Genomic DNA, 11,307 nt, shown 5'->3' on the forward strand with positions numbered 1-11,307 from the left:
CAACCAGTCCATCCTAAAGGAGATGAGTCCTGGGTGTTCATTGGAAGGACTGATGTTGAAGCTGAAACTCCAATATTTTGGCCACCTCATGCAAAGAGTTGACTCATTGGAAAAGACTCTGATGCTGGGAGGGATTGGGGGCAGGAGGAGAAGGGGACGACAGAGGATGAGATGGCTGGATGGCGTCACCAACTCGATAGACATGAGTTTGAGTGACCTCTCGGAGTTGGTGATGGACAGGGAGGCCTGGCATGCTGTGATTCATGGGGTTGCAAAAAGTCGGACACTACTTCAGAACTGAACTGAACTGAACGTATGGTTTTTGCCATACATTGACATGAATCAGCCATGGGTGTTCATTTTAAAATCGGGTTGTTTAATTTTTTTGTCTTTGAACTGCATGAGTTTTAAGATATATTTTGTATATACACTTCTATCAGATGATTTGCAGACATTTTCTCACATTCTAGAGGTTACTTTTTAATTTTTGCTTATTGTTTGCTTATGTTTGCTGTTGCTACTGTTATATATTACACAACAAACTATTGCAGGATGGGTAGTAAATGTCAGAGAGAAGATGATTTTGACAATTTTAAAGGAAGTCTCTTAGAGATGTCTAATGCAGCCTATGTTTACCTGCTGGCCAAATAAAATTATTGGTGAAAAATTGACCACATAGGATTTTCTTTCATTTGTATGTCAAGATTTCTTGCAAACAAAACCCAGCAAAGTATATGTGTTAGGAATATAACTCACTCTCAGATATTTCTGGCATAGTGTTACTTGGCGGAATTTCTTTGCAATGAAATAAAAGCCATTTTTTTTTTTTTTTTTTTGATAATACTGAGGATGGTGCCTAAGAAAGGTTGAGAGGCACAGATTTCACATTAGCTCTTGCCGTGGCTGGAGAAGGAAATGGCAGCCCACTCCAGTGTTCTTGCCTGGAGAATCCCAGGGTCGGGGAGGCTGGTGGGCTGCTGTCTATGGGGTCACACAGAGTCGGACAAGACTGAAGTGACTTAGTAGTAGTAGTAGCAGCAGCAGCTTGCCATGACTAGGAGTTTCTGTGCTCTCATGCTCCCCATCTCAATCCTTCTGTACTGCTGGCATCCACAGGCCTTTCATTCCTCACTCACTCTTCAAACCAATAGAAAACCTCCCCTATGCTAGGCTAGTACCAAGTCTGGGCAATTTTCCCTATCACTGGGAAGTGCCCAGTAGGGAGAGGGGGGCAAGGATGCCTCCCCTGAAGTGTAGGATCCATTACTTTAGAGAACAGAAAAGAGGCATCCAGTCTCCCTAGGGCAGTCTGGACTTCAGGGCAGGGAGAGGAAGTGACCAGTGGAGGGCGCAGGTGGCCCCTGATGGGACAGGAATGACAGACTGGGGCAGACCCCTGAGCAGTGCTCAGCCATAGTGCTCCAGGAACAGCACGATGGCAAGGGCCCAGGAGAAATACTTCTGGTTCTGCCCCACTTTCTGGCTGTGTGTGGCTGAGCATCTCTGTGCTCTGGATTTCCCTTCTGTGATGAGGAGTAGGTAAAATTACCTATTGTCACTATCATTAAGCCAACAATCAGGGAGGAGTTTTAAGCTGGTGATGGAAGTGATTATTTTTTTGTATCAGAAAGATCCATCTGGCAGCAGCAAGCAGATAGGCCTGAGTTGAAGAGACTGACCCCCAGGAGACTAATAAGGGCTGTCACTCAGATTGGGGGAGGCTTCTATTCTTCTCCTTTCTCTGCATCCTTGCACAGCCCTGCCCACCCCAATCAGACCTCAGGGCCTGGTGCTCAGGACAGTGCTGGGAGGAAAAGAGAAGCCTGAAGGTCACACTATGAGCTCAGTCCTGTAGAGCTTGAGGTAGCTTTATGTTCCAGCCAGGGACACAGCCTCTAGCCAAGCTCACTACCCATCCTGGACCTCCTAGATCAGAGTCTCTCTAGGGATGGGATATTATATGTTGTAAAATCTCCTAGGTGATCCTAAAGGTGAATTTAGGAACCATACAGTGAAGTAGGACTAACCCAGGGTTCACAAAGTAATAAAACACACATATTGGGACATAGACCTTTTTCTGGACCTGGTCACTTTGTGTGATGTCTCCAGCTAAATGGGGGATATATTTATCAAGAAACCAAGAAGTTGTGTTCCTTGATCGTGGAGAAACCCGGACATACTGTGTGAAAGTGCTCTGTGTTTCTTCACTGGCTTATTATCCTAGCAATAACTGGGAGTCAGGTGGTAGTATTCATACTTTGTAGATAAGGAAATGGAGACTTGGAAAGCAGAAATAGTTTTTCAAAATAAGATGCAAATTCAGGTCTGTCCAGCCCTCATCCAGTGTTCTTTCTACTAAAGCACACCATCTGCCACATAGTGCCCAAGTGCCAGGAAAGGTGAAACAAGTGGTCCTGTCTCCTTTGAAGCTGTCATCTGAAGAACAAAGACAGGCATGACAGACATAGAACTTTTAGAGGACAATTAAGAGTGAATTGATGCAGTATTGATTCTTGAGCACAATGGGACAAATACAGCATATAAATATGTTAATAGGGCTGATCTGTCAGGATGTTTTGTGCTAATTGGAGTGCTTGGTACATCCTCCACATGACAAAATGAGCCAAAATGCTTCCTTAGCTTGACAAGCCATCTCCCTTCACTGACACTTGCTGTGATGAATAAGCAGCAAAGGGCATGCTCCCCTGTCTTGTCCCCGGGTGGAGACATGTGTCTGGAGGGTCAGTCATGCACACATGCAGCTCTCTCACCTGCTCTCAGGAAATGACGGAAGGCCAATGGCAGCTGTAGAGCAGGCTGGCTGTTGGCAACATGAGTGGATGGACAGCTCCAACACCCGGAGTCCCAATAGACTGTTGGGTTATTTTGTAGAAAACATCACAATTCAATAGTATTGGAGGCAGCAGAGGAAAGATCATTTGCCTTATGTGAACTGCTGGTTTGAAAGCATTTTTCCCTAATATGTATTCTATAACTTGACACGAGGGCCCAAATGGCCATTGACAGGCATGGCAAAGGAAAAAGAGAAGAGACAAAGGAAAAAGACAGTTGGGTTCAAATCATACACTGGCCTCTCCAGGAGGAAATGCTTCTCCCCCACTTACACTCGATTCTGTGTTTTCTGGGGCACTTTTTTTCTGACTTCTTCATCTAGGTTAGTCTTGTCTCTTGTGTGAGGAACATAAAGGCTTGTTTCCTTTCTTCAGCAGCTGCAAAATACATCTGCTGGCATAACGACCTAACTAAGGGCTGCCTTTAATTAAGAAGTGTCAGACGTTCTTTTATTTTAAATTCTTACACAGTTCCCACAGGAGAGGAATTTCTTATGAAAGGGTCTCTATGTTATGTGATAGCATTTTAAAACTTTCCCCAATGGTCTCCAAATAAAACCAACAAACACTGTCCTTGAAACAAGGAAGTGAAAAAAGATCTCTTTCACATTAATTCAAAGCACACCTGTGTCTAACCCTACCACATATTTAGATGAAAATGTAAAGATGAGGAAAATTTCCAGAGTTCCCCAAACAACAATGACACTAGATAACAGAACATTTGTGATGCTGGTTATTTGAGGCAGTCCCAAGGGTGGTGATCCTTTTCTTTCACTACATATCTTCTCTTAAGTCCCAGGCATTAGGAGGGGTACTCAGTGTCCTTCACTGACAGTGATCCCTATGTTCAGCCAGTACCTGACATCGCTCATATTAGGCATGCTGCCACCATGCTTCTGTCATTGAAAAACTGGATCACCCACAGCTCTATGTGTCATTGTCCCCTCATTCATTCTTTCATGCAACTCTATTTTTGGTTCAGTGCCAGATGGGACCATTATTACAGTCACTTCTATGCTTTCTGAGGCATTTTCCTTCTAACTTCATCTCAATTAGTCTTGTCTCCTCAGTGAGCCTGTAAATTGATTCAGGAATCAGTTTGATTCCTGCACTGAATCAGAATCCAGTGCATCATGGAGATACTAGCAGAAGGTACCCCTATGTATGGTCCTGACTATCTGGTGTGTCCATCATGACCCTCAAAAATGAGGTGCAATAGTTGTGTGGTCTGTGGAGTCCAGAAACCCCACTGTTATTCCTTGAGAGGTTCTAGTACATGAAGCCCATGTCACTGACATTGGGATTCAGTGAGATCGGGTGTAGCCTTCAGGACCCTCAACCTACAGCCTGTTATACAGAGTGAAGTAAGTTAGAAAGAGAAAAACAAATATTGCATATTAATGTATATATATGGGATCTAGAAAAATGTTATTGATGAACCCATTTGCAAGGAAGAAATGGATATGCAGGTGTAGAACATGGATTTGTGGACACAGTGGAGGCAGGAAAGAGTGGGATGAATGCAGAAGGTAGCATCGACATATATCACTACCATGTAAAATAGATAGCTGGTGAGAAGTTGCTATGTAACACAGGGAGTCCAGTCCTCAGGGCTACCTCAGAACTCTGGATGTCACTGGCGATAGTTACTTCCTTTCTCTGTCATCAGATGGTGGACTATACCAGAGAAGCCTGGCATGCTGCAGTTCATGGGATTGCAAAGTGTCAGATACGACTTAGAGACTGAACAACAACCACAGTGTTATCCCTTGTACATAGGAGGTAGCCACCCCCTAAAAATGCTTTTGGAGTGAATGAATAAATTGCTATGTTTACTCCATATATCACTAAATTATTCCTATATACAAAAAAATTAAGCAGGATATACAGTTGAGGGCTGTGTATAAATCCCATTTCCTGGGAATTAGTGATCTATTAGTGTTCCAGTTATGGGAAATCCAGAATTTCTTCCCAGTCCCAGGGTTAAATGTTTTTCTGCCCCATCACTATCTAAAAGTGGCCTGCACTGTCAAGAGAATCCAAATCTGTACTCTTTATTCTCCTTCCATGTGGACAGCTCATCCCTGCCACCCTCCATCTAGTGCTGGCTGCCCTCCTGTGCTAACCTCCAGGCCAGCTCTTGTGTCTTGCTCTGTACCATGCCCCTGAAGGCTGCAGAAGAGGAGGGTGCTAGGGAACCTGGGGCTGAGAGTGAAGAACCTGCAGTCATGACCATTGATGAGAATTACGAGTTGGGCCCTTTACAGACCATCACGTGCTGCCAACTGGTGAAGGCTGTGAACTTGGATGACAGAACTGGTTGGCTGTGAATAGTGGCACAGCACGGTTAAGGCTTACTGGTGCCACAAGATACGGATTCCTTTATTCTTGGGGCCATTAGGAGGCACCACAGGTGCCAGGGGCACCCAGGACTCTGCTTCAGATCTTGAAAAGCTCCCTCAGTTTATGAAATAGGCTATCAGTAACTATTACCATTCAATGAAACAAGCTGCCAGCCACCGCTTTGTCTAATGTCCTCCTCAGTGTGAGAAATCCTCTTAGGCTCCTTGATATGCATCCTTCCCCTGTGGCTGACAGCACACAGTTCCTTGTGGGGCAAAATACTTTTGTTCCCAAGAAATAAATTCACACTTGAGCTCACAAGTTTCTCCTTACATCCTTTTCATTAATCTTCATTTCTCTGGAAACAGCACAAATAATACACAATATTTCTTATAAAAGTTTCAAATATGCAAAAGATTATGTCTCAGAAAGAAGCATATTTTTATAACTTTTATGGAATCTGTATAGGTACATATTTAAAATGTCAAACTGATATAGATCACAAAAGGAAAAATAAAGATCTCCTGTTTACTCATAACAGGAAGTCTCTGTCCCCACTGTCCACAGTTTCTTCCAGAAAAACATCTTTCACATATTTGTGCTTTTTTAAAAAAGCACATTATTATTATTCATGCAGCCCTAGAGGGGCAAATAAGGGGAGGGAGGATCCACCAGAATAAGAAAAGATACAGCGAGCATGGGAGCAGAGGAACCAGAGCAGGCAGGAGGCCCTAGTAGGGATGCTCTGGAGGACTCACCTCTCCACCTCTAGCACAGGCACTGCTCTGACAGACAAGGTGAAACAGCACCCCCTCTCAGCTGGGAGGGCAAGAAGCAGCCCCTGGGGCCAAAGACAGCCTAGCTTTTAGGTCCCAGCTCCTAGGTGTGCCTGGAGGCCACCAGTTCAGCCTTTGTCCCCAGCCAGTGCTGGGTGGCCAACTGCAGGCAGAGCTCAGGAAGCTGGCAGAGGGTCCCTACCACTTTTACTGGGCCCAAGGAGACAGGAGGATGAGGGAGAGGAACGCAAGTCTGAAACCTCCCTCTGTCCCCACCTGGGGTGGTTCTGGGGGAGGAGCAGTAGTTGCCTTCTGGCCCCAGGTCCTCGCAGACCCACAGCAACCAATAAGGTACAATCACTGGGACCAGTCACAGTCACTGGAGGTGGAGATCGTTTGTTTCTTAAAAAAAAAAAAAAGACAAAAATGTTGCAGTCTCCTACAAGCACAAAGTTTTATGTTTCAAGATGTTAAGAAAAATAATCTGTCCTGGCCCAGGACATAAGAAGCAAGCCTGACCAGGTACATGTGGCCTGGGGGTAGGTCCACTGCTGCTTTGTGGCCCAGTGAGCAAGCACAACACCCACCTCCTGCATCTAGTGCCCACCCCGACCCAGCTCCGCTCTGCTACTGCCACCTCTGCCACTCTGGGACGTTAACTCCAGGATGCCTTCACAGAGACATGCAGGCGTCTGAGGGGTAAGGCCATGAGATCCAGCCAGATAGTTTAAACATTCTTGAGGAACTCCTCCACCACAAAGCGCTCACGGGCATTGACCAACGGCTTTATCTCATTGATCTCCTTGTCAATTTCTTCCATGAAGGGGATCACAAAGTCCACAAACTTGTGTTTATACGTCTGCTCTGTGTGGAAGTTGGTGAACAGAAAGCTGATGTCATCCCCTCCACTGGTTTCCTTCAGAGGATAAAGAAGCTCTCTGCTTGCATCATGATGAGGTGCATGAACTTGTGACCTAGAATCGACTCTGTTTTATCAGCCTGTTTTGCAGCAATGCTGACCCTGACAGAGTTGATGGAGCATTTCATCAGAATCTTTTCCTTCTCAGTCCTGCTGATGGTCATGGGTTGTAGAATGAGCTCTTTCTGAATGAATGAGTCAGAATACTTCTGACTTCCACTTCCGGCCTTTTGTGTTGTTCCACTATCTGGGAGGAGAAATCCTCCAAGCAGAGGGCAGCCTGCAGCATGGTCTGCTCCACACTCAGGTAGGACTGGAGAGTGGCAGTCATCATGGACACTGGCTGGGCAGGAAAGCAGAAGTGCGGAAGTGGCCAGCCCAGCAATGCCGAACTTGTCTCACTTGTGCTTTTTTTTTAAGTTTATTTTTTGATTGGAGGAAAATTGCTTTACAATGTTATGTCAGTTTCTGCCATATAACAATGCGAATCAACCACAATTATATGTATATTCTACCATTCTTGGGTCTCCCTCTCTTCCTTCCATCCCTCCCCTCTAGATCATCACAGAGCTCCAGGCTGGGCTCCCTGTGTTATATAGCTACTTCTCATCACTATTTTCCACATTTTAGTGTATATATGTAGATACTACTTTCTCCATTCGTACCACTTTCTCTTTCCCCCACTGTGTCCACAAGTCTGTTTTCTACATCTGCTTCCTTACCTGAAAATAGGTTCATCAATACTTTTTTCTAGATTCCATATACATACATTAATATACAATATTTGTTTTTCTCTTTCTGAATTACTTCACTCTGTATAACCTGCTCTAGGTTCATCCACCTCACTGCTGCTTCTGCTGCTAAGTCGCTTCAGTCGTGTCTGATTCTGAGCAACCCCATAGATGGCAGCCCAACAGGCTCCCCATCCCTGGGATTCTCCAGGCAAGACCACTGGAGTGGGTTGCCATTTCCTTCTCCAATGCATGAAAGTGAAAAGTGAAAGTGAAGTTGCTCAGTCGTGTTCGACTCTTAGCAACCCCGTGGACTGCAGCCTACCAGGCTCCTCCGTCCATAGGATTTTCCAGGCAAGAGTACTGGAGTGGGGTGCCATTGCCTTCTCCGATCCACCTCACTAGAACTGACTCAAATTTGTTCTTTTGTATGGTTGAGTAATATTCCATGGTATAAATGTACTACATCTTCTTTATCTATTCATCTGCTGATGGACACCTAGGTTACTTCCATGTCCTGTCTATTGTAAATAGTGATGCAATGAATATAGGAGTATGTGTATATTTTAGAGTCGTGGTCTTCTCAGGGTATATGCCCAGCGGTGGGATTGCTGGGTCATATGGTAGATTTAGTCCTAGTTTTTAAAGGAATCTCCATACCTGTGCTTTTTTAAATTATAAATTAGGGTCCTATTGTGTGCACTATTCCATACCTTCCTTATCAGCACATCTATGTTGGTATCAGGTAGCATGAGCTGCTATAACATGCAGATCCCTGAACTTAGTGGCTGAACTCAATGGAAGCTCATGTGTAGCCAATACGAAACCCCACACAGGTGCTCACAATAAGCATGCAGCTCTCCCCCCAAAACAAAGCTTCTTCCTTACATTTTCTTCATCAATATACAATTTCCAAGGCCACTGTGCTCCTTCCCATCAATATGCAAATTTGAAGCATCAAATATGGGTGGGTTTTTTTTTGAGCAGATCATGGTTTCTTGCATCCCACTGGCTAGAACTTGGTCAGATGGCTGTCCTCCCTTCAAGGAAAAATGAGGCATTTGGTCTAAACCAGAAAATAAATACATGAATACATGAAAATAAATACACGAATTGGATGAATAGCCAGAAATCTGCAGCAGTCTACCCTCTGATAGCATTCCACCTTTGAAGATAAAGTGAATGTGATTTTCTTTTAGGAAAATGGATTTCCCTGGGCTTTGCCATTGCTATATCCAACTCCAAGGAGGGAAGGATGCCCAGTGCCCTCCACCAGATCTGGAGTGTGGGATCCCTGCATCCCAGCCACCTGTAGAATAACAATACAATCTATCTGCTTCCCTTTCAGGCCCTTTAGATATCCAGTGATGGAAAAGGGACATAATAATAACATAATAAGAGCTCTTCTAAGGCTCCAACATTGAAAGGTTGCTCTTTAGGCTGGGTTCATGATCTCTTTGGCAACATAAATCTTACAACTTAGTAGATCTTTCATCTATTTGTCTCTAGTCAGTTCTATGTGCCTCAGAACATGAACAAAATTCTTTCCTAGGCATAGTCCAAACCCAGATTTGGTTTTTTGTTTTACTTCCTCACCCCCTGTCCGGCTCTCTTAACCTTGAGTTTGTCAGAAACACAGGGCATGGATGTAAGCTGCACACATCTGATCTTTGACTTAGAAATAAGTTGAAGGAGTACATTCCTTAGCAAACTTCTCTCAATCTTATCTTTAATTTTTGGTGTCATAGAACCAATATTCTAAAAGTTTGAATCCCAAAATTTCTGAATCTTCTTTATTCCCTCTCATTTTTGTTTGCAAACATACCAATTCTACCCAGAGCTTATACCTTCTTTATAGCATCTTGCTAAAAGCAGAAAGTAAAAGCAACATAGTTTATTTCCTACACCCTCACTTAGAGCAGGGCTTCCCAGGTGGGTGGTGCTAGTGTTAAAGAACCCATCTGCCAATGCAGGAGACATAAGAGATGTGAGTTCAATCTCTGGGACAGGAAGATCACCTGGAGGAGAACATGGCAACCCATTCAAGTATTCTTCCCTGGAAAATCTCCTGGACAGGGAGGCTGATGGGCTATAATTGATAGGATCATAAAGAGGTGACACAACTGAAGTGACCTAGCAGGCATGCACTTGCCATGGGCTCGCCAACAATTCGACCTGCCTTCTGAGTTGTGGAGAGCCAGCAGTTTCATCAAATTTTCTGCCACTGCAATATATGGGTCTTCTATTTTCTCTGCCACGAAGCCAAGATCACATATTTTAGGTGTGTAAAGTACCCCAATTCAATGTAAAATATTCAGTTTTGATTAAGCTAATTATTTTACTGTGACAGATGCTATCTAGGTTGGTCATAACTTTCCTTCCAAGGAGTAAGTGTCTTTTAATTTCATGGCTGCAGTCACCATCTGCAGTGATTTTGGAGCCAAAAGAAAAGGTCTGACACTCTTTCCACTATTTCCCCACCTATTTCCCATGAAGTGATGGGACCAGATGCCATGATCTTAGTTTTCTGAATGTTAAGTTTTAAGCCAATTTTTTCACTCTTCTATTTCACTTTCATCCAGAGGCTTTTTGGTTCCTCTTCACTTTCTGCCATAAGGGTAGTGTCAGCCGCATATCTGAGGTTATTGATATTTCTCCCGGCAATCTTGATTCCAGCTTGTGCTTCATCCAGTCCAGTGTTTCTCATGATGTACTCTGCATATAGGTTAAATAAGCAGGGTGACAATATACAGCCTTGACGTACTCCTTTTCCTATTTGGAACCAGTCTGTTGCTCCATGTCCAGTTCTAACTGTTGCTTCCTGACCTGCATATAGGTTTCTCAAGAGGCAGGTCAGGTGGTCTGGTATTCCCACCTCTTTCAGGATTTTCCACAGTTTATTGTGATCCACACAGTTGAAGGCTTTGGCATAGTCAATAAAGCAGAAATATATGTTTTTCTGGAACTCTCTTGCTTTTTTGATGATCCAGCTCATGTTGACAATTTAATCTTTGGTTCCTCTGCCTTTTCTAAAACCAGCTTGAACATCTGGAAGTTCACGGTTCACGTATTGCTGAAGCCTGGCTTAGAGAATTTTGAGCATTACTTTACTAGTGTGTGAAATGAGTGCAGTTGTGCAGTAGTTTGAGCGTTCTTTGGCATTCTTTGGGATTGGAATGAAAACTGACCTTTTCCAGTCCTGTGGCCACTGCTGAGTTTTCCAAATTTTCTGACATATAGAGTGCAACATTTTCACAGCATCATCTTTCAGGATTTGAAATAGCTCAACTGGAATTCCATCACCTCCACTAGCTTTGTTCATAGTGATGCTTTCTAAGGCCCATTTGACTTCACATTCCAGGATGTCTGGCTCTAGGTCAGTGATCACACCATCGTGATTATCTGGGTCATGAAGATCTTTTTTGTATAGTTCTTCTGTGTATTCTTGCCACCCCTTCTCAATATGTTCTGCTTCTGTTAGGTCCATACTATTTCTGTCCTTTATAGAGCCAATATTTGCATGAAATGTTCCTTTGGTATCTCTAATTTTCTTGAAGAGATCTCTAGTCTTTCCCATTCTGTTGTTTTCCTCTATTTCTTTGCATTGATCGCTGAGGAAGGCTTTCTTATCTCTCCTTGCTATTCTTTGGAACTCTGCATTCAGATGTTTATATCTTTCCTTTTCT

The 11,307-nt window shown here is 43.8% G+C and overlaps 2 pseudogenes; both read right to left on the bottom strand.

Moving 5' to 3' along the window:
- The window catches only part of LOC105002532, a 134,058-nt pseudogene extending 130,325 nt beyond the window's left edge, over positions 1 to 3,733 (bottom strand).
- A 2,965-nt stretch (positions 3,734 to 6,698) lies between these two features.
- Positions 6,699 to 7,221, bottom strand: LOC105002523 (annotated as a pseudogene).
- Positions 7,222 to 11,307: the final 4,086 nt, after the last annotated feature.

This window comes from Bison bison, unplaced genomic scaffold, assembly GCF_000754665.1.
Source record: "Bison bison bison isolate TAMUID 2011002044 unplaced genomic scaffold, Bison_UMD1.0 scf7180017856322, whole genome shotgun sequence".
NCBI lineage: Eukaryota > Metazoa > Chordata > Mammalia > Artiodactyla > Bovidae > Bison > Bison bison.